Genomic DNA, 20,745 nt, shown 5'->3' on the forward strand with positions numbered 1-20,745 from the left:
CTACAGGATAATAGCTACCCTGATTAGATCATTGCTCACTGTATATTGTGGAAATCCATGAGTGGGCATAGGTTGCCACTTTCGGTCATGGAAACTGTCCAGACCACCTCCGATTGCTCTGGAAGTGTAGACTTGGTGGGAATGGGGGGGGGGGGGGGGGGGGGGTTCGTCTGATCACAGTGGTTCTTCAGGTAAGCAGGTGAATCCAGATAATAGGTTCAAAGATGTCTGCCAGCTGAATCTGGCAAGTCCTTGCTGTGGGTTTCTTGAGGTAATCCCGAACCGTAACCATGAAGTTCAAAAGGTTGAATCAGTTTGTTGCCTACATTGATGTAATTCAAGCCCGTCTCCCTTCTCCGCTCAGTTGTTAGAAGTAGCCCCAGGTGAGGTTCCCCGAAAGCTGTTGATCCAGGTGAGACTCCTTGATTTGTCACCATCCGGCTGAGATAGCCCCAAATGTTTACAAACCCAGGTGAGGACGATGACTGGCTCCATGTCTTTATTCAACCCACCCTCTGCTGGTAGAAAAACAGGTTTAATCTAACAAAGTTTCCTTTGCTTTGGATACTTTTTCCAGATCCAACCGTCCTTTTAAAAAAGAGCTTATTTAACCAAGCTTTCTTGAGTTATGATAGCATTAAGTTTCTTAACTACTAAAAAGACAAGGAGAAATGGTAAAACACATGTATCTACATTTATACGGATTAGAAGTAAGAATTGAATAGTGAGTAAATCTAAATTTAAAGTTACACAGAACATTAAGTTGTGAGGAGTAGATGCATTGTGACCGGGTGCTCCGGTTTCCTCCCACAGTCCAAAGACGTGCCATGAGGATTGGCCATGATAAATTGCCCTTAGTGGCCAAAAAGGTTAGGAGGGGTTATTCGGTTATGGGGATAGGGTGGAGGTGAGGGCTTAGGTGGGTCGGTGCAGACTCGATGGGCCGAATGGCCTCCTTCTGCACTATGTTCTATTTAAATTGATTCAAGTATAGTTGACTTCTGTATGCGAGTATTTTATTCTTTCATTCAGGTGTCCTGTGGTTTGGTAGAGCTATTTCAGGGTTTTTTTCCCAGCTGTGATCGTTTTTTGCTTGCTGGTTGACTTCCACATTCAGAGTTTTAGATATTCCTGCAAAGATGACTATTTTCTTTTTTCAGGGGCACGACTTTGAGTACTGTATCTGACACACACACAAACACACACATACTCATACACACTCCGTTTTAGCTGATTCTTGTAAGTAATTAATGTTTTGCATACAGTAAGCCACAAGATTTATTTAGCTATAGCCTCATGTTATCTTTGGATATAATAATTAAAGCATGAATTTCACTCCATGCATCAAGATTGACCCATATTAACGGGAATTTTTTTTCCAGTCACCTAAATAATCATCTTTAAGCTTATTGAGTTACTAATGCCAACGAAATTCATATAGGATGAAATTCATGTAGGGTCAGTGGCCATAATGGTACAATTAATTTAATTGGGCACAAGCGAGAGTAATTGTCTATTTGGTGAAGCAACATTATTATTAACTAATACACTAATTGTCACAGCATTGAGCAAGAATCTGCTCAATCTTAGATGGCACAGTGGTTAGCAGTGCTGCCTCACAGCGGCAGGGACTAGGGTTCAATTCCAGCCTTGGGTAACTGCCTGTGTGGAGTTTGCACTTTCTCCCCGTGTCTGCGTGGGTTTCCTCCGGGTCCTTTGGTTTCTTCCCACAGTCCAAAGATGAGCATGTTAGGTGGATTGGCCATGCTAAATTGCCCCTTAGTGTCTAAAGATGTGCAGGTTAGGTGGGGTTATGGGGATAGGGTGAGGGAGTGGGCCTGGGTTGGTTGCTCTTACAGAGGGTTGGAGCAGACTCGATGGGCCGAATAGCCTCCTTCTGCACTGTAGGAAGTCTATGGTTCCATGCAATTCTAACGGAATGACAGGAGGGTGCAAATAGCTGTGCTTGATATGAAGAGAGCATTCAATTATGTATGACAGGAGACTGACAACTGGAGAACAAGAAGTGTCAGTGGGTGTCATATCTGGCACAGGGGAAGATGGCCATGGTTACTGGAAGCCAATTGTCGCATCCACAGGACAATGTGATGATCGTCTAGCTGAGGTGCTGCCTTGAGGAACCCCTGCTGCAATGTAATGGGGCTGAGATGATTCCCCTCCAATAACTACAACCATCCTTTGCCCTGGTATGATTCCAGCCAGCTGACCTCTGATGCGATCTCCTTCCAAGCTGCTCTCATCTGGCTGGGAGGTTTCCTCTTTCTGTCAGCAGGTATGAGGACTTCCTACCTATTACTTACAGCCTGGAGGTGGGCTTGTAGGGAGTCATCATCAAAGCTTGAGGCAGTCCTGGTCTGGGGCCCTCTCCAGTTCCTGGTTCCATCATTCTCTTGGCCATCTGTGGACAGACAAAAGAGATGCAGGCCTAAGTTCCAATACCTCCCTCAACACCTTGATCCCAGCCCAGGATCACAGTCCGTGTGAAGTGTGCACATTCTCGTGTCTGCGTGGGTCTCATCTCCACAACCCAAAAGACGTGCAGGGTAGGTGGATTGGACATGCTAAATTGCCCCTTAATTGGAAAAAAAATAATTGGGTATCCAAAATTTATTATTAAACGGCACAAATCAGGAGCTTAATGGAATACTCTACACTTGCCTGCATGAGTGCAGCTCCAACAATGCTCAAGAATCTTTATACCATCCAGATAAAGCAGCCCATTTGATTAGCAGCCCATCCAGAACATTCACTTCCTCTACCATTGGTGCTTAATAACAGCAGTGTGTACCATCTACAAGATACACTGCAGGAACTCACCAAGGCTCCTTAGGCAGCACCTTCGAAACCCACGACTAATACCATCTAGAAGGACAAGTTCAACTGATGCATGGGAACACCACACCTGGTATTTTCCCTCCAAGTCACTCACCATTCTGACTTGGAAATATATAACCGTCCCTTCACTTTTGCATGGTTGAACTCCTGGAACCTGCCTAACAGCGCTCTGTGTGTACCTACACCACGGACTGCAGTGGTTCAAGAAGGCAGCCCACCACCACCTTCTCGAGAGCAATTAACGATTGGCAATAAATGCTGGCCTAGCCAGTGATGCCCACGTTCTGTAAATGAATTTTTAAAAAATCCAAGTTGGGTTTTGCAAAGGTGGCACAGTGGCACCCTCACAACCCAAAGATGTGCAGGGTAGGTGAATTGGCCACGTTAAATTGCCCCTTAATTGGTAAAAAATTAATTGGGTAGCAGAATGAGGGACACATTCTACCCTTCAATTTCTGTTGTAACACATTACATGATGGGGATTGATATGTTGCCCAGAGGGTTTCCTACTCGTTGGGGTAGTGGGTGAAAAGGATTTCCTCCTCCTGCCCATCATCTGCTCCTGGGCTTCCAAAGGGACATTAGAATACCTGGTTGCTTGATTTACAGCTGTTGTTACCTATTGTTTTGAGCTGTAGCAAACCTCCCCTTTAAGATATACTGTTGACTGTCATGTTAGAAATGTTTAATTTCCAGGGCAGCACGGTGGCGCAGTGAGTTTGCCCTGCAGCCTCACGGCCCCGAGGTCCCAGGTTCGATCCCGGCTCTGGGTCACTTTCCGTGTGGAGTTTGTACATTCTCCCCGTGTTTGCATAGGTTTCGCCCCCACAACCCAAAGATGTGCAGGGTAGGTGGATTGATCACGCTAAATTGCCCCTTAATTGGAAAAAAAATGAATTGGGTACTCTAAATTTAAAAAAAAAAGAAATGTTTAATTTCCCATCCTTCCAAGCAGATGTACAACCAAATAAGCAGCATTGTGAAGGTAGTACTGACTGCACGCCTGACCCATGACAAACTTAGAGTGCCCAATTATTTCTTTTCAAATTTTTCCACACGGACTGTGACCCAGGGCCAGGATTCGAACCCGGGTCCTCAGCGCTGTAGGCAGCAGTTCTAACCACTGTGCGCCGTCCGCCCCGACCCATGATAAGTAACTAAAATAAAAGCAAAATACTTTGGATGCTGAAATCTGAAACAAAAGCAGAAAGAAATCTCAGCAGGTCTGGCAGAATCCGTGGATAGAGAAAATAGTTATTTCTCGAGCCTGTATAACTCTTCTTCAGAGCATGATAATGAACTACCAGCCCTCATTTTATGTGGGCCCTGTGGCCTTGGTAAAAGGCATGTGCAATGCAGACCCCTCTACCTACATTCCCATTCTCGTGTGATCAAATTTCTTGGCCGTTGAATTGACATAGCTTCCTTTCATGTATTCCAAACAAAGTATCGTCTGTTGTTTTCTAGGCAAACACAGTAGGAAATTTATGTACAACTTGGTCCCACAAATAACAAATGTTGTGCTATTCAGTGATTCTATGAAATGAGAGCACTGAATAGCTAATCCATTTTGGTGTTGTCAGTTGAGGAAAATCTGTTGGTTGGGTAGTGAGAGTCATCCTGCTCTTCTCCAAATAGCTTTATCGGATATTTTATGATGCCACAAACAAGCAGATGGAACTTTGATTTAGTTTCTTCCATAGAATCCCTACAGTGCAGAAGGAGGCCATTCAGCCCATCGAGTTCCACCAACCCTCCTAATGAGCACTCTACCTAGGTTCCCTCCCCCATCCCTGCGCATTGATCATGGCTAATCCACCAAACCTACAGATCTTTGGACTGTGGGAGGAAACTGGAGCACCCAGAAGAAACCCACGCAGATACAGGGAGAACATGCAAACTCCACACAGACAGTCACCCAAGGCCGGAATCAAACCTGGGTCCCTGGTGCAGTGAAGCAGCAAATGCTAACCACTGTGCCACCGTGCATGCTTTCAGTAACGTACTGAAGTGTCACCTCAAATACTTGAGTGGGACTGGATTCCGTAACCTTACTACTGCTGAGCCAAACAGACAATATGATGACCATCACAGTTCCCCCACATCCTGTCCTCTCCCAGTATCCCCATTGCATTTCTCAAACATGGTCTTTTCCATAATGATTTATGTGGCTGTCTAATGTTGAGGTATTGCCTTTCCTGCCAACCTTAGCATAGATACAACACTTTGCTGGATTGTAGCACTCTGGTAGACACTAGATGAGTTTGCTGAGTCATTGAGTCCTGCAATAGATCATAGATCAAAGAATTTACAGTGCCGGAAGAGGCCATTCTGCCCATCGAGTCTGCACAGGCCTTCACAAAGAGCACCCTACTCAAGCCTACATATCTACCCCATCCCCGTAACCTAGTAACCCCAACTTTAATAAGGTTCAATGAGATTAAAATTCTTCTGTGTTTTATTTTTGGTGGCCTACAGTTTAACATCTTAGCACCAAATTTTTGTGTACATTACTTACGGTCATTTATATGTTTAAAATAAACAGATTATCAACCCCATTAAAGTATTATAAGTAAATGTTTAGTGTTTTAAGTAGTGCACTAAAAATACTGGGAATTTTAACCCCTTGAATTTAATGTAAAAAAGTGAAGCTGGCGAAAGGCAGTCCTAATGAACAGTATAAAAATATGAAACCAAGGATGAACTGAGTTCAAAAACAATTTGTGGGTAAACCCTAACTAGTTTCAGTGCTCAAAGATCCCATCACCTATCAATCGTATGCAAAATGCTGTTTATATGAAGATAAGAGAGAAACTTTAAAAAAATATTCATTCATGGCGAGGGAATTCGAGGATTTTGACCCAGTGATAGCGAAGGACTGGTGATCTATTTCCAAGTCAGGATAGTGTGTGTGGCTTGGAGAAAACCTCCAGGCCGTGTTGTTCCCATGCATTTGAAACTTGGAATAGTTTTATTTCTGGTGGAAAGATGTTAAGAGGAGCCACCAAGACATGTTAAGGGACAGACTTCCGAGTTGTAAAAATTTCAGAGGTGCCATTTGTGGTGAGCCACGTATGGCTGTTGTATATATTATTGTATTTACTCACTGTTCTGTTGTTGTGTTGATGTTGCTGTTGGCTCCGCCTGTGGCTCCGCCCCTCTGAGAAGGTATATAACCCATCGATCCGGGACGGTCTCTCCGTGCGGGAGAAGCTACTGGTGGGCACATTCTAGCTGGACTGATTGATATCAATTTAATCAGCTGGAATTTTTTTTAACGTGGAAGCAGTTTTAAAACCAGAACGCCTCGATCTTGACCCGCAGGCGCCGGAGGCTACGGCAATAGTTGAGCATTGGCTCAATTGCTTTGAGGTCTATCTCAGCTCCTTCGCCGCCGAGGTCTCCCCGGAAATTAAACAGCGTCTCCTCAACGCCCGGGTGAGCCACAGGATTTTCCAACTCATCAGAGACGCGGCCTCATACACAGAGGCAGTGGAGCTGCTCAAACGACAGTTCGTGAGGCCGGTGAACAAGGTACTCGCTTTACACCTCCTGACCACGCGGCGTCAGCGCCAGGGTAAGTCACTGGCTGAATACCTATGTGAACTGAGTGTACTCGTCCGCAGTTGTAACTCCAGGACTGTCACAGCGGTCGAGCATGCGGAGCTGATGGTCCGGGACACCTATGTGGCAGGTGTCCGGTCCAGCTACATCCGGCAGCAGCTTCTAGAAAAGGGGGCCCTCGACCTTGAGGAGACTGTGAAGCTGGCTACCTCGCTGGAAGTGGCCTTCCAGAGCCTGGATGCCTTCCCATCCGATCATAGAATTTACAGTGCAGAAGGAGGCCATTCGGCCCATCGAGTCTGCACCGGCTCCTGGAAAGAGCATCCTACCCAAGGTCAACACCTCCACCCTATCCCCACAACCCAGCAACACCACCCAACACTAAGGGCAATTTTGGACACTAAGGGCAATTTATCACGGCCAATCCACCTAACCTGCACATCTTTGGACTGTGGGAGGAAACCGGAGCATCCGGAGGAAACCCACGCGCACACGGGGAGGACGTGCAGACTCCGCACAGTGACCCAAGCCGGAATCGAACCTGGGACCCTGGAGCTGTGAAGCAATTGCGCTGCCCACAATGCTACCGTGATGACCACGCAGCATCCTCGGGGATATCGGAGGCGCAGCCATTACCCGACCCAGGCGTGCCTCATTCCTGCGCCGCGGGGCAGCCATCCAGCTCTGGAGGACCATGCTGTTACTTCTGCGGTCAGGGCCAGCACCCCAGGCAGCGTTGCCCGGCTCGCAACTCCACATGTAACAAGTGTGGCAAAAAGGGGCACTACGCTAAAGTATGCCTAGCTAAGCCTAAAAATCAAAAGCCTGTCGAGCCCAGTCTGAGACTCTCAGACCCTGCAGCGTGGCATTGTACCTGCCCGGAGCGCCCTCTGCTGACGTGTCACTCGCCGTGTGCAATCCATGGGGGCAGCCATCTTGTCTGATGACATTGACGTCGAACACCGTGTGCAATCCATGGGGGCAGCCTTTTTGTCCGACTTCGTCGACGCCGCCATTTTGCGACCAGAACGACACTCATTAACTCAGCTCCATTCAACTTGACTAGTCCCGGCCTTGCCATCTTCAAAGCTCGATGATGGCCATCAGCCTCAACGGGCAGGAGACGTCCTACCTCTTCGACTCCGGGAGCACGGATAGCTTTGTCCACCCGGACACGGTAAGGTGCTGTTCCCTTCTGGTCCTCCCCCTCTCACAAGTCATATCCCTAGCTTCTGGATCACACTCCGTGCAGATCCGGGGGTACTGCACCGCCAACCTGGCAATACAGGGCATCGAATACGCCAATTTCAAACTCTATGTCCTCCCCCATCTCTGCGTTCCTCTCCTACTGGGTTTAGACATTCAGTGCAACCTCCGTAGTCTAAGCCTGAAGTTCGGGGGATCCCTGTCCCCTCTCACCGTCTGTAGCTCTGTGACCCTGAAGGTCGCCCCTCCCTCGCTCTTCGCGAACCTCACCCCAGACTGTAAGCCCGTCGCCATCCAGAGCAGACGGTACAGTGCTCATGACAAGGCCTTCGTCAGGTCAGAGGTCCAGCGACTCCTGAGGGAAGGGATCATTGAGGCCAGTAATAACCCCTGGAGAGCAGAAGTGGTGGTCGTCAGGACCAGGGAGAAACACCGGATGGTCATCGACTACAGTCAAACGATCAACCGGTACACGCAGCTCGATGCGTACCTCCTCCCACGCATATCTGACATGGTCAATCAGATTGCGCAGTATCGAGTCTTCTCTACGGTGGACTTGAAGTCCGCGTACCACCAGTTCCCTATCCGGCGGGAAGACCACCAATACACTGCCTTTGAGGCAGATGGCCATCTCTTCCATTTCCTCAGGGTCCCCTTCGGCGTCACCAACGGGGTTTCGGTCTTCCAACAAACAATGGACCGAATGGTCGACCAGTACGGGCTGCGGGCCACATTCCTGTACTTGGATAATGTTGCCATCTGCGGCCATGACCTGCAGGACTACGATGCCAACCTTCAAAAATTCCTCCGCACCGCCCAACTCCTTAATTTGACATATAATAAGGAGAAATGCGTTTTCCGCACAACCCGGCTAGCCATCCTCGGCTATGTGGTGGAAAACGGAGTCCTAGGCCCTGACCCCGAACGCATGCGCCCCCTCCTGCAACTCTCCCTCCCCCACTGCCCCAAAGCCCTGAAAAGGTGCTTGGGTCCCCAACTACGCGGACAAAGCCAGCCCACTCATTAAGTCCACCACCTTTCCCCTGATGGCTGAGGCCCACCTGGCCTTCAACCGCATCAGATCCAAAATTGCCAAGGCCACGATGCACGCCGTGGACAAATCCATCCCATTCCAGGTGGAAAGCGATGCGTCTGACTTTGCCCTGGCAGCCACTCTTAACCAGGCAGGGAGGCCTGTCGCCTTTTTTTCCCGTACCCTCCATGCCTCCGAAATTCGACACTCCTCTGTTGAAAAGGAGGCGCAAGACATTGTGGAAGCTGTGCGGCACTGGAGGCATTACCTGGTCGGCAGGAGATTTACTCTCCTCACAGACTAACGGTCGGTTGCCTTCATGTTCAACAACACGCAGCGGGGCAAAATTAAGAACTCTCCACCTATAACTACGACATCTTGTATCATCCTGGGAAGTTCAATGAGCTCCCAGATGCCCTGTCCTGTGGCACCTGCGCCAACGCGCAGGCTGACCGGTTATGGGCTATCCACAACGACCTCTGTCACCCGGGGGTCACCCAGCTTCTCCACTTTGTCAAGGCCCACAACCTGCCTTACTCCACAGAGGAGGTCAAGGCCATGACCAGGGACTGCCAAGTCTGCGCGGAGGCAAGCCGCACTTCTATCGGCCAGACAAGGCCCACCTGGTGACGACCTCCTGCCCTTTTGAACGCCTCCGTATGGATTTCAAAGGGCCACTCCCCTCCACTGATCGTAACATAGAACATAGAACATAGAACAATACAGCGCAGTACAGGCCCTTCGGCCCACGATGTTGCACCGAAACAAAAGCCATCTAACCTACACTATGCCATTATCATCCATATGTTTATCCAATAAACTTTTAAATGCCCTCAATGTTGGCGAGTTCACTACTGTAGCAGGTAGGGCATTCCACGGCCTCACTACTCTTTGCGTAAAGAACCTACCTCTGACCTCTGTCCTATATCTATTACCCCTCAGTTTAAAGTTATGTCCCCTCGTGCCAGCCATATCCATCCGCGGGAGAAGGCTCTCACTGTCCACCCTATCCAACCCCCTGATCATTTTGTATGCCTCTATTAAGTCTCCTCTTAACCTTCTTCTCTCCAACGAAAACAACCTCAAGTCCGTCAGCCTTTCCTCATAAGATTTTCCCTCCATACCAGGCAACATCCTGGTAAATCTCCTCTGCACCCGCTCCAAAGCCTCCACGTCCTTCCTATAATGCGGTGACCAGAACTGTACGCAATACTCCAAATGCGGCCGGACCAGAGTTCTGTACAGCTGCAACATGACCTCCCGACTCCGGAACTCAATCCCTCTACCAATAGTAGCGTGTACTTCCTCAATGTCGTTGCTGAGTACTCACGTTTTCCTTTCGCCTTCCCATGCCCTGACATGACCTCTGCCACAGTCATCAATGTCCTGCGCAGCATCTTCACCCTGTTCGGTTTCCCCACTCATATTCACAGCGAACGGCGATCCTCATTCATGAGCGATGAGCTGTGTCAGTACCTGCTCAGTAAGGGCATTGCCTCGAGCAGGACTACCAGCTAGAACCCCTGGGGAAACGGGCAGGTGGAGACGGTGAATGCTACGGTCTGGAAGGCCGTCCTTCTGGCCCTACGGTCTAGAAGTCTCCAGTCGCCCGCTGGCAGGAGGTCCTCCCTGGCGCGCTCCACGCCATCCGGTCACTTTTGTGTACTGCCACTAACGAGACCCCTCACGACCGTCTATTTGTCTTTCCTAGGGCGTCGATCTCCGGGGTCTCGCTTCCTACCTGATTCACGACTCCTGGGCCGGTTCTCCTCCAGAAGCACGCGAGGAGCCATAAGGCCGACCCCTTGGTCGAGAGGGTTCACCTCCTCCATGCGAACCCTCAGTACGCATATGTGACACACCGCGACGGGCGGCAGGACACAGTCTCCCTCAGGAATCTGGCCCCCGCGGGTACCCCTGCGCCCACCATCACCTCACCGCTTCCTTCTACCTCGCCATCTACCCATTAACTCATCCGGGGTCCATTAGCACCGCCCCTGCGCCGTCATCCTGTTTGGGACCCTGTTGTGAGGACGACGTGCTCCCGGTGTCGAAGGTCTCGACGCCAGCGCCTACACTGCGACGTTCACAGCGGACAATATGCCCTTCTGTGAGACTGAACCTGTGAGTCCACTTCACTCCCGCCGGACTTTTTTTTAAACAGGGGGTGAATGTGGTGAGCCACATATGGCTGTTGTGTATATATTATTGTATTTACTCACTGTTACTGTTGTTGTGTTGACGTTGTTGTTGGCTCCGCCTGTGGCTACGCCCTTCTGAGAAGGTATATAACCCATCGATCCGGGGCTGCCTCTCAGTGCGGGAGAAGCTGCTGGTGGGCACAGTCTAGCTGATTAAAACCACAGTTCTTGTTAACTACTGTTTCGACTGGATTGATTGGTATCACCATTTTGGCCCAGGAAGTGTAGTAGAACAGGGCTTCTGCATGCCCATCTGTTGCCTGCCTATCAGGCGGAACCATGAGAGAATCTCAAATTCTGGAAATGGGGTTGTTTAAATCTTGGGGGTGAGCACTTGCATAAGTATCTGCTGGGACATCTACCCAACAGGCACAGAGAGATTTCAGAATAACAACTTATTGCTCCAATGATAGGCTGTGTGATCAAAGGTTAAAATGAAGCTACTTGTGTGATGCTCCTATGTTGGTGGGCCTCAATTTCAAATATCAGTCATTCTTTTTGGATGTTTGCAATTTAAACACAGCACTGCCGGGCCTTCATATGGTCCTAAACGGCTAGAATGCCTGTTTCATGTAGTGTAACTACAGGACTTCAGGGGGAGCCCAAGATCGCATCAGACATGATCCCAAAAGTGACGCTGGGGCAGAAAGTGCAGTACAAAGGAGCTGAAGTTTGAGGCTTATAACAATCAACTCGATATCTCCAGGTTATACCTGAGTATCAGATGACCATGCATATTTAATTTCCCAATACAGGGTCAACTTTTCAAATTGAAGTAAACTATATTGGTTTCAAGCACAAAATGCTAACAGCATTAGCTTTTCTGAGTTTTTGAATATTTTCCTGTTTCTGTAATTAATCCATAATTAATCTCAGCAATTTATAGTAACAACGCGCTGAAGGTTGTAATAGTTCCTTTAGTCCAACATCAAAGAATCAGGTTCTGACCGTCCACTTCAGTGCTTCATTTTAGTCTTTTTCTCATGGTGTATTTTGTTCAGATTTGGAAGCTTCACTTAGCTAACAATTAATGAAAAGTTTTATGTGTATGCTAATTTGTTTTCACCGGTAACACGTGAACTCCCAAAGTCCTAAATTTATTTTTTCTTTTATGCCTTCCTCCTAGTTTAAAGGTTATAGTCTTTTCCTTGGAGATTTTTATTTTTTTATTGCAGTAGATAATTTACAGATTCCCTAAACGGAAACACAGCAATGGAAAATCACAGCACTCTTTAACTCTAGCAGCTTTGGGCATGCTGATCACCCAGTGACTAGAATAAAGGAACAGCTGTTGCTAGGCAGTGGGAACGATGTATCCTAGCAACAGACGTACTTACAATGGAAACATAAGGAACACGAAGTGATCTTAAACATGTAGCTGGTTCCTGTGAGGCAGTTTAATACTGAACCAACATGAAATGGGAGATGTAAAGGACGAACAAGTGGAAAACAGTGAAATAAATATTTGTGACTTTTACCTCCGAGAAGCAGCTCTGCAGTAGTTTTTAGGAGATTGTATTCTTTATGTACTTTTCTGAACGTTTTGCTGCAGGAGATAATAATTCTGTTTAATTAAATTATTTTGAATTCATTTTTATAACCATATTATCAATCTATCTATAAAAAGAAAAGTTAATGCTGAAAATTTGTATTGACGGGAAGCCAGACAACATCTCAAAGGAAAGAAAGAATCATAGAATCCCTACAGTGCAGGAGGCCATTCGGCCCATTGTGGTGAATGTAAATACAGTTAATTCACCAGTTATGTTCTATGTTATTAACCCTGTGGGGTTTATCTGTGGGCCATTGTATGGCTTCACCCACGGGAGGATGTTGGCGCATGTACGGGCTCAGCCCATGGCTCCGCCCCTTTGAAGGAGTATAAGAGTAGCTGGCCTGTAGGACTGTCCTCTGTATGTACCAGTCGCAGGCAGGCAAAGTTGATAGTTAATTAAAACCACTGTTTTACTCCGACACAAATCCTTGAGTGAATTGATGGTCGCATCACTCATTAAGCCTGCATCGACCCTCCGAAAGAGTACCCTAACTAGGCCCACATCGCCGCCCTATCCCTGTAACCCCACCTAACTGATGTGTTAGGCAGGTTGGTTCGATGTGGACTGCACTCGATGCAGGGAAGTTCGAAACAGACGTCTAACAATCCTACAATGAGAATTTAGGGAGTTAGATAAGTTTAAAAAGTAGGACCTCAAAGGTAGTAATCTCAGGATTGCTACCAGTGCCACGAGACAGTCAGAGTATCAATTCAAGAATAGTCAGAATGAATACGCGGCTTGAAAGATGCTGCAGGAGGGAGGGGGTTCCGATTTTTGGGACATTGGAACCGGTTCTGGGGGCGGTGGGACCATTACAAATCGGATGGCCTACACCTGGGCAGGACTGGAACCAATGTCCTAGGGGGTGCTTTTGCTAACACTGTTGGGGAGGTTTTAAACTAATTTAGCAGGGGGATGGGAACCAGATTATGAAGTTAGAGGTCAGTAAAGAGGCAGCAACTAAAGCCAGTAAGGTACTAGATAATAAACTCAATATGACTAAGGGGAAGAGTAGACAGGGAAGAGATGATGAACGCAAAGGGACAGGATATCTGAGGTGCATTTGTTTCAATGCGAGAAGTGTAGCAGGTAAGGCAGTTGAATTTAGGGCTTGGATTAGTACCTGGGAATATGATGTTATTGGTGTTACTGAGACTTGATTGAGGGAAGGGCAAGACTGGCAACTAAATATCCCAGGGTATAGATGCTTCAGGAGGGATAGAGAGGGAGGTAAAAGTGGTGGAGGAGTTGGATTACTGGTCAGAGATTATATCACAGCTGTGATTAAGGAGGGCACGATGGAGGATTCGAGCACTGAGGCAATATGGGTAGAGCTAAGAAATAGGAAGGGTGCAGTAACATTGTTGGGACTTTACTACAGGCCTCCCAAAAGCGAGTGTGAAGTAGAGGTACAAATATGTGGACAGATTATCGAAAAATGTAGGAGCAATAGGGTGGGCGTGATGGGAGCTTTTAACTTCCCCAACATTGAATGGGACTCATGTAGTGTTGGAGGCGTAGATGGAGCAGAATTTGTAAGGAGCATCCAGGAGAGTTTTTTAGAGCAGTATGTAAATAGTCCAACTCGGGAAGGGGCCATACTGGACCTGGTATTGCGGAATGATCCCGGCCAGGTGGTTGAAGTTTCAGTCGGTGATTACTTTGGGAATAGTGATCACAATTCCGTAAGTTTTAGAATACTCATGGACAAAGACGAGAGTGGTCCTAAAGGAAGAGTGCTAAATTGGGGAAAGGCCAAGTGTAACAAAATTCGGCAGGAGCTAGGAAATCTGGATTGGGAGCAGCTGTTTAAGGGTAAATCCACGTTTGAAATGTGGGAGTCTTTTAAGGAAAGGTTGATTAGCGTGCAGGGCAGACATGTCCCTGTGAAAATGAGGGATAGAAATGGCAAGATTAGGGAACCATGGATGACGGGTGGAATTGTGAGACTAGCTAAGATGAAAAAGGAAGCATACATAAGATCTAGGTGACTTAATACTGATGAAGCTTTGGAGGAATATCGGGAAAGTAGGACAAATCTCAAACGCGCAATAAAGAGGGCTAAAAGAGGTCATGAAATATCTTTGCCTAACAGGGTTAAGGAAAATCCCAAAGCCTTTTATTCGTATATAAGGAGCAAGAGGGTAACTAGAGAAAGGATTGGCCCACTCAAAGACAAAAGAGGGAATTTAAGCGTGGAGTCAGAGGAAATGGGTGAGATTCTTAATTAGTACTTTGCATTGGTATTCACCAAGGAGAGGGACATGACGGATGTTGAGGCTAGGGATGGATGTTTAAATACTCTAGGTCAAGTCGGCATAAGGAAGGGGGAGGTTTTGGTTATTCTAAAAGGCATTAAGGTGGACAAGTCCCCAGGTCCAGATGGGATCTATCCCAGGTTACTGAGGGAAGCGAGGGACAAAATAGCTGTTGCCTTAACAGATATCTTAGCAGCATCCTTGAGCACGGGTGAGGTCCCGGAGGACTGGAGAATTGCAAATGTTGTCCCTTTGTTTAAAAAGGGTAGCAGGGATAATCCAGGGAATTCTAGACCTGTGAGCTTGACGTCAGTGGTAGGCAAACTGTTGGAGAAGATACTGAGGGATGGGATCTATTCACATTTGGAAGAAAATAGACTTATCAGTGATAGGCAGCATGGTTTTGTGCAGGGAAGGTCATGTCTTACAAACCTAATAGAATTCTTTGAGGAAGTGACAAAGTTAACTGATGAGGGAAGGGCTGTAGATGTCATATACATGGACTTCAGTAAGGCGTTTGATAAAGTTTCCCATGGCAGGTTGATGGAAAAAGTGAAGTCGTATGGGGTTCAGGGTGTACGAGCTAGATGGATAAAGAACTGGCTGGGCAACAGGAGACAGAGTAGTGGTGGAAGGGAGTGTCTAAAAATGGAGAAAGGTGACTAGTGGTGTTCCACAGGGATCCGTGCTGTGTTGTGATATGCATAAATGATCTGGACGAAGGTATAGGTGGTCTGATTAGCAATTTTACAGATGATACTGAGATTGGTGGAGTTGCAGATAGCGAGGGGGACTCAGAGATTACAGCAAAATATAGATAGATTGGAGAATTGGGCAGAGAAATGGCAGATGGAGTTCAATCCAGGCAAAGCGAGGTGATGCATTTTTGAAGATCTAATTCAAGAGTGGACTATACGGTCAATGGAAGAGTCCTGGGGAAAATTGATGTACAGAGAGATCTGGGCGTTCAGGTCCATTGTACCCTGAAGGTGGCAACGCAGGTCGATAGAGTGGTCAAGAAGGCATACAGCATGCTTGCTTTCATCGGACGGGGTATTGAGTACAAGAGTCGGCAGGTCATGTTACAGTTGTATAGGACATTTGGAATACTGCGTGCAGTCCTGGTCGCCACATTACCAGAAGGATGTGGATGCTTTAGAGAGGGTGCAGAGGAGGTTCACCAGGATGTTGCCTGGCGTGGAGGGTGCTAGCTATGAACAAACGTTGAGTAGATTATGATTGTTTTCGTTGGAAAGACGGAGGTTGAGGAGGGACCTGATTGAGGTCTACAAAATTGAGAGGTATGGACAGGGTGGATAGCAACAAGCTTGGGAAGTTTTTTTACACAGAGGGTGGTGGGTGCCTGGAAGCTTTGCCAGCGGAGGTGGTAGAGGCGGGCACGATAGCATTATTTAAGATGCATCTAGACAGATATATGAATGGGCGGGGAGCAGAGGGAAGTAGATCCTTGGAAAATAGGCAACAGTTTTAGATAAAGGATCTGGATCGGCGCAGGCTGGGAGGGCCGAAGGGCCTGTTCCTGTGCTATAATTTTCTTTGTTCTTTGTTCTAACACAGGAGGAGATCCAACACTGTTTTATTCAACTAGATGAACTGCTGTACATATTCAGCTGTGGGTCGACACTATACTGATCTGACTAGTGACCTTGTAGTAGCCTGACCAGACTTACTAGCAACCGCATGGTGTTTGTGCTTGCTAGCTCGTGGACTCTGACTGTCTCAGTAGCTGGGTCTCGAGAGGGCGGGAAACCTAGTGCCCTCTGGCTTTGTAGTGGTAGCGTCCTGTCTGGTGATTGGCTGTGCTGTGTTGTGTGCTTACTGGTCATCCTGTGTGTCAATCACTGCCTGTCTGCATCTCATTATATACATGAGTGGATATTATGACGTCCTCCCTTTTTTTTTTTGAGTTAAATAAATACTGAGGGGTGTGTATATATATATATATATATACCTGACTATATACAAACGGTGATTGAACAAACGTATATACATGGGAAGGTGTTGATAGTGCAGTTACATGGCAAACTAAGCAATATTTACAAGAGTTAAGTCGATGGATTCAGTCACAAAAATTGACAAAAGTTAAGTCTACAGATTCAGTCTTTGTGGCGGGCGACGAATTCTTGTCGATCGCCACAGAGGTGGATCAGGAGCCGCCTGCACGTGGAGAGGTGGGATCTCTGCTCTTGCGGTGGTCGCGTGGGCCGGCAGGATCGGTGGCCTCGTGGCAGGGTACGTCCGGAGGAAGCATGAAAGCTGGCGGAGCACTGTGGTCAGGTGGTGGGCGTGGAACTCTTCGCAATGCACGTCTGTTGCGCCATAGCAGGGAGCCATCAGCCATGCGAACAATGAAAGACCTCGGGGCAACTTGTTTGACAACAACAGCTGTGGCTGACCAACTGCCCTCAGGCAACTGGACGCGAACATGATCGGCTGGAGTCAGCTCAGGTAAATCCGTGGCATAAGCATCATATGAGGCCTTCTGTTGGGCCCGGGACTGCTGCACTTTTTGTAGTACTGTGAGGTGGTCAAGGTCTGGAACATGGATGGCTGGGACTGTGGTCCTCAGTGCGATTCATGAGCATCTGCGCTGGAGACAACCCAGTGGACAGTGGGGTTGCCCTGTATGTCAGCATTGCCAGGTTGAAGTCGGAGCCTCAGTCTGCAGCTTTGCACAGCAACCGCTTGACTATTTGGACCCCTTTTTCGGCCTTCCCGTTTGATTGCGGGGAGTGGGGACTGGAGGTAACGTGACGGAAGTTGTAGGACTATGCAAAATCAGACCATTCTTGGCTGTAAAAGCATGGAACGTTGTCGCTCATTACCGTGAGCGGTGTCCCTTCCCTGGCGAACGTTTCTTTGCAGGCTTTGATGACTGCCTTCGACGTGAGGTCGGACAGTTTCACCACTTCTGGGTAATTGGAGAAGTAGTCGACCAGGAGTACGTAGTCACGCCCCTTGGCGTGAAAAAGGTCTACACCTACTTTGGACCACGGAGAGGTCACGATCTTGTGCTGTTGCAGTGTTTCCTTGGGTTGAGCCGGTTGAAACTTCTGACAGGTGGGGCAGTTGAGGACTGTGTTGGCAATATCCTGGTTAATGCCCGGCCAGTAAACCGCCTCCCGAGCTCTGCGTCGGCATTTCTCGACTCCAAGGTGACCCACATGGAGTTGACCCAGCACCATAGCCTGCATGCTTTGAGGAATAACGATCCTGTTGAGTTTCAGAAGGATTCCCTCCACAACCATCAGCTCATCTTTAACATTAAAGAATTGGGGACATTGTCCCTTCTGCCAGCCATGGGTAAGGTGCTGCATCACATGCTGCAGTAAAGGATCCTTGGCCGTTTCATCACGAATTTGGACCACCCGTTCGTCAGAGGCTGGGAGGTTGGTGGCACACAATTGCACTTGCGCTTCTATGTGGCAGATGAAGTCACCTTGTTCACACGGTGTGGTGATGGACCAGGATAGGGCATCTGCAATGATCAGCTCTTTGCCTGCCGCGTAGACAAGTTCGAAGTCATAGCGGAGAAGTCGAAGAAGAATTCGCTGTAACCGAGTTGTCATGTCATTAAAATCCTTCTGGATTATGTGGACGAGAGGCCTGTGGTCCGTTTCCACCGTGAATTTCAGCAGGCCGTAAACGTAGTCGTGAAACTTGACTATCCATGTCAGGAGGCCCAGACACTCCTCCTCAATCGGAGCGTACCATTGCTCAGTGGGTGTCATGGCCCTGGAGGCATATACCACTGGTGCCCAGGACAAGGAGCCCTCTCGCTGGAGGAGCACTGCCCCAAAGCCACCCTGGCTTGCATCAGTTGATATCTTGGTTTCTTTGGTTGGGTCGAAGAACGCTAGAACTGGGGCTGTGGTGAGCTTTGCCTTCAGCTCACGCCATTCCGCTTCATGTGTGGGCAGCCACTGGAATTCCGTTAACTTCGTGACAAGATGGTGGAGGGCCGTGGTGTGGGATGCCATATTGGGAATGAATTTCCCGAGAAAGTTGACCATCCCGAGGAAGCGGAGGACCGCCTTCTTGTCCTCCGGGGTCTTCATGGCGTTGATCAGCAAGACCTTGTCGGCGTCTGGCCGCACATCCTGCCGCGAGATGTGGTCGCCTAGAAACTTTATATCAGATTGACCAAATGAGCACATGGCCCTGTTGAGCTGGAGACCATGTTCATGAATTCGCTGGAAGACCTGCTTGAGGCGAGCAATGTGTTCCTGGGGCGTTGTGGACACAGATGATCACGTCGTCCATGTATATTCGTACCCCCTCGATGCCCTCCATCATCTGCTCCATGATGCGATTAAACACTTCGGAGGCAGATATGATACCGAAAGGCATGCGGTTGTAACAGTAGTGGCCGAACGGGGTGTTGAACATGCACAGCTTGCGACTGGACGCGTCCAGCTATATTTGACAAAAACCCTGGGAGGCGACCAGCTTAGTGAAGAATTTGGCATGAGCCATCTTACTGGTTAACTCTTCACGCTTCGGGATCGGGTAGTGCTCCCGCATGCTGTTGCGGTTTAGATCCTTGGGATCAATGCAAATGCGGAGCTCCCCTGATGGCTTCTTTATGCAGACCATGGAGCTGACCCAGTCTGTTGGCTCCGTGACCTTCAAGATGATGCCCTGGTCTTGGAGGTCCTTTTTCAGACGATCCTTGAGGGGCGCTGGCATCCGGCGTGGTGCATGGATTACAGGGGTGGCGTTCGGCTTGAGCGGTATTTTGTATCGATACGGGAGCGTGCCCATTCCATCGAATACGCTGTGGTACTGCGTGATAATGTCGTCTATGTCGGCTTGCAAAGTTCCATTGGGCGAGGCCGTCGCCGGTGCCGATGACATAGTGTGGACTCGCTGAACCAGATTCAGGAGCCTGCAGGCCCTGTCAGGCCTGACGATTTCAAATCATAACGTTGCCTTGATCGCCTTGTTGGATACCCTTAGTTGACACAAGCCACTGGCAGCTATGGCATTGCCATTGTAGTTAAGGAGCTGGCAGGCCGGTGGAAGAATGCTTGGTCGGGCCTGGAAGGTGTCAAGGTCGGATTGTGAGATGAGGTTCGCAGACGCGCCGGTGTCCAGTTTAAATCGGATGCGAGCCTTGTTAACTGTGAGGACAGCACACCACTCGTCGTCGGGATCCACACTGGGGATCGAGAGGCGTTGCGCAGGTGTGGTTATGATGCCCACCCGATATGGAGACTTGAGGCAGTCAGCATCAGGGTCCGTTGGGCTGTCGGGATCAGAATCTGGCATGCCTTGTTGTATTGAGCGGATACTCCTGCGCTGCAGCTGGGATCGCTGGCTGCTGAGCGGTGGAGCGGATCTGCAGAGGGCTGCGTAGTGGCCAAGCTTGCCACACTGGAGACATCAGCGTCCTCTTGCCGGACATTGCCGCTTTAAGTGGGCGGAGCCACAATTCGGACACGTCATAATGCTGATGTCAGCGTGATTCGTGCGCCATCGCACATGCGCAGTGCGGTCGGCCAACGTACGCACCTGCGCAGTCGGGTTTTCGGTCTTGTCCACTCGGTCGTGGCACACATGCGCAGGGATCCGAGAAAAGCGCGCGAAACGGCCACTCTCCTCGATGCTCAGGCCCTGCACCTGTGCAATGGCCTGCACCCTTTCTGCCTCGTGGGAGGCCAGCTTTGCAATTTCCGACGCCCTGATGTGGGAGTAACGATTCTTGGCCTGCTCATGGACAACGCACGTCTCGATAGCGGCAGAGAGGGTCAACTGTTTGATTTTAAGGAGCTGCTGCCGCAGGGAGTCGGAGTGGACCCCGAAAACGATCTGATCCCGGATCATGGAATCCGCCGTCGAGTCATAGTTACATGCCTGCGCTAGGATGCGGAGATGGGTCAAGAAGGACTGAAAAGGTTCATCCTTACCCTGAAGCTTCTGCTGGAAGATGTACCGTTCAAAGCTCTCATTCACCCCAGTGTCGCAGTGGATGTCGAACTTCAGCAGGACTGTTTTGAATTTCATTTTGTCTTCGCCGTTGGTGAACGTAAGCGAATTGTAGATATGGA

The 20,745-nt window shown here is 48.6% G+C and overlaps 1 protein-coding gene and 1 long non-coding RNA gene across 5 annotated transcripts in view; one reads left to right on the plus strand and one right to left on the minus strand.

Moving 5' to 3' along the window:
- Nucleotides 1-20,745, plus strand: part of nme7 (NME/NM23 family member 7) — a 325,065-nt gene that overhangs the window by 109,802 nt on the left and 194,518 nt on the right. The gene's annotated exons all lie outside the window — the stretch shown is intronic.
- LOC140427938 (uncharacterized) lies at nt 174-11,825 on the minus strand. Its single transcript, XR_011948668.1, has 3 exons — nt 10,882-11,825; nt 2,322-2,419; nt 174-518 (listed from the first exon to the last, which is right to left on the minus strand). It is a non-coding gene; the product is annotated as an uncharacterized lncRNA (long non-coding RNA).

Source organism: Scyliorhinus torazame, chromosome 8 (genome assembly GCF_047496885.1).
Source record: "Scyliorhinus torazame isolate Kashiwa2021f chromosome 8, sScyTor2.1, whole genome shotgun sequence".
NCBI lineage: Eukaryota > Metazoa > Chordata > Chondrichthyes > Carcharhiniformes > Scyliorhinidae > Scyliorhinus > Scyliorhinus torazame.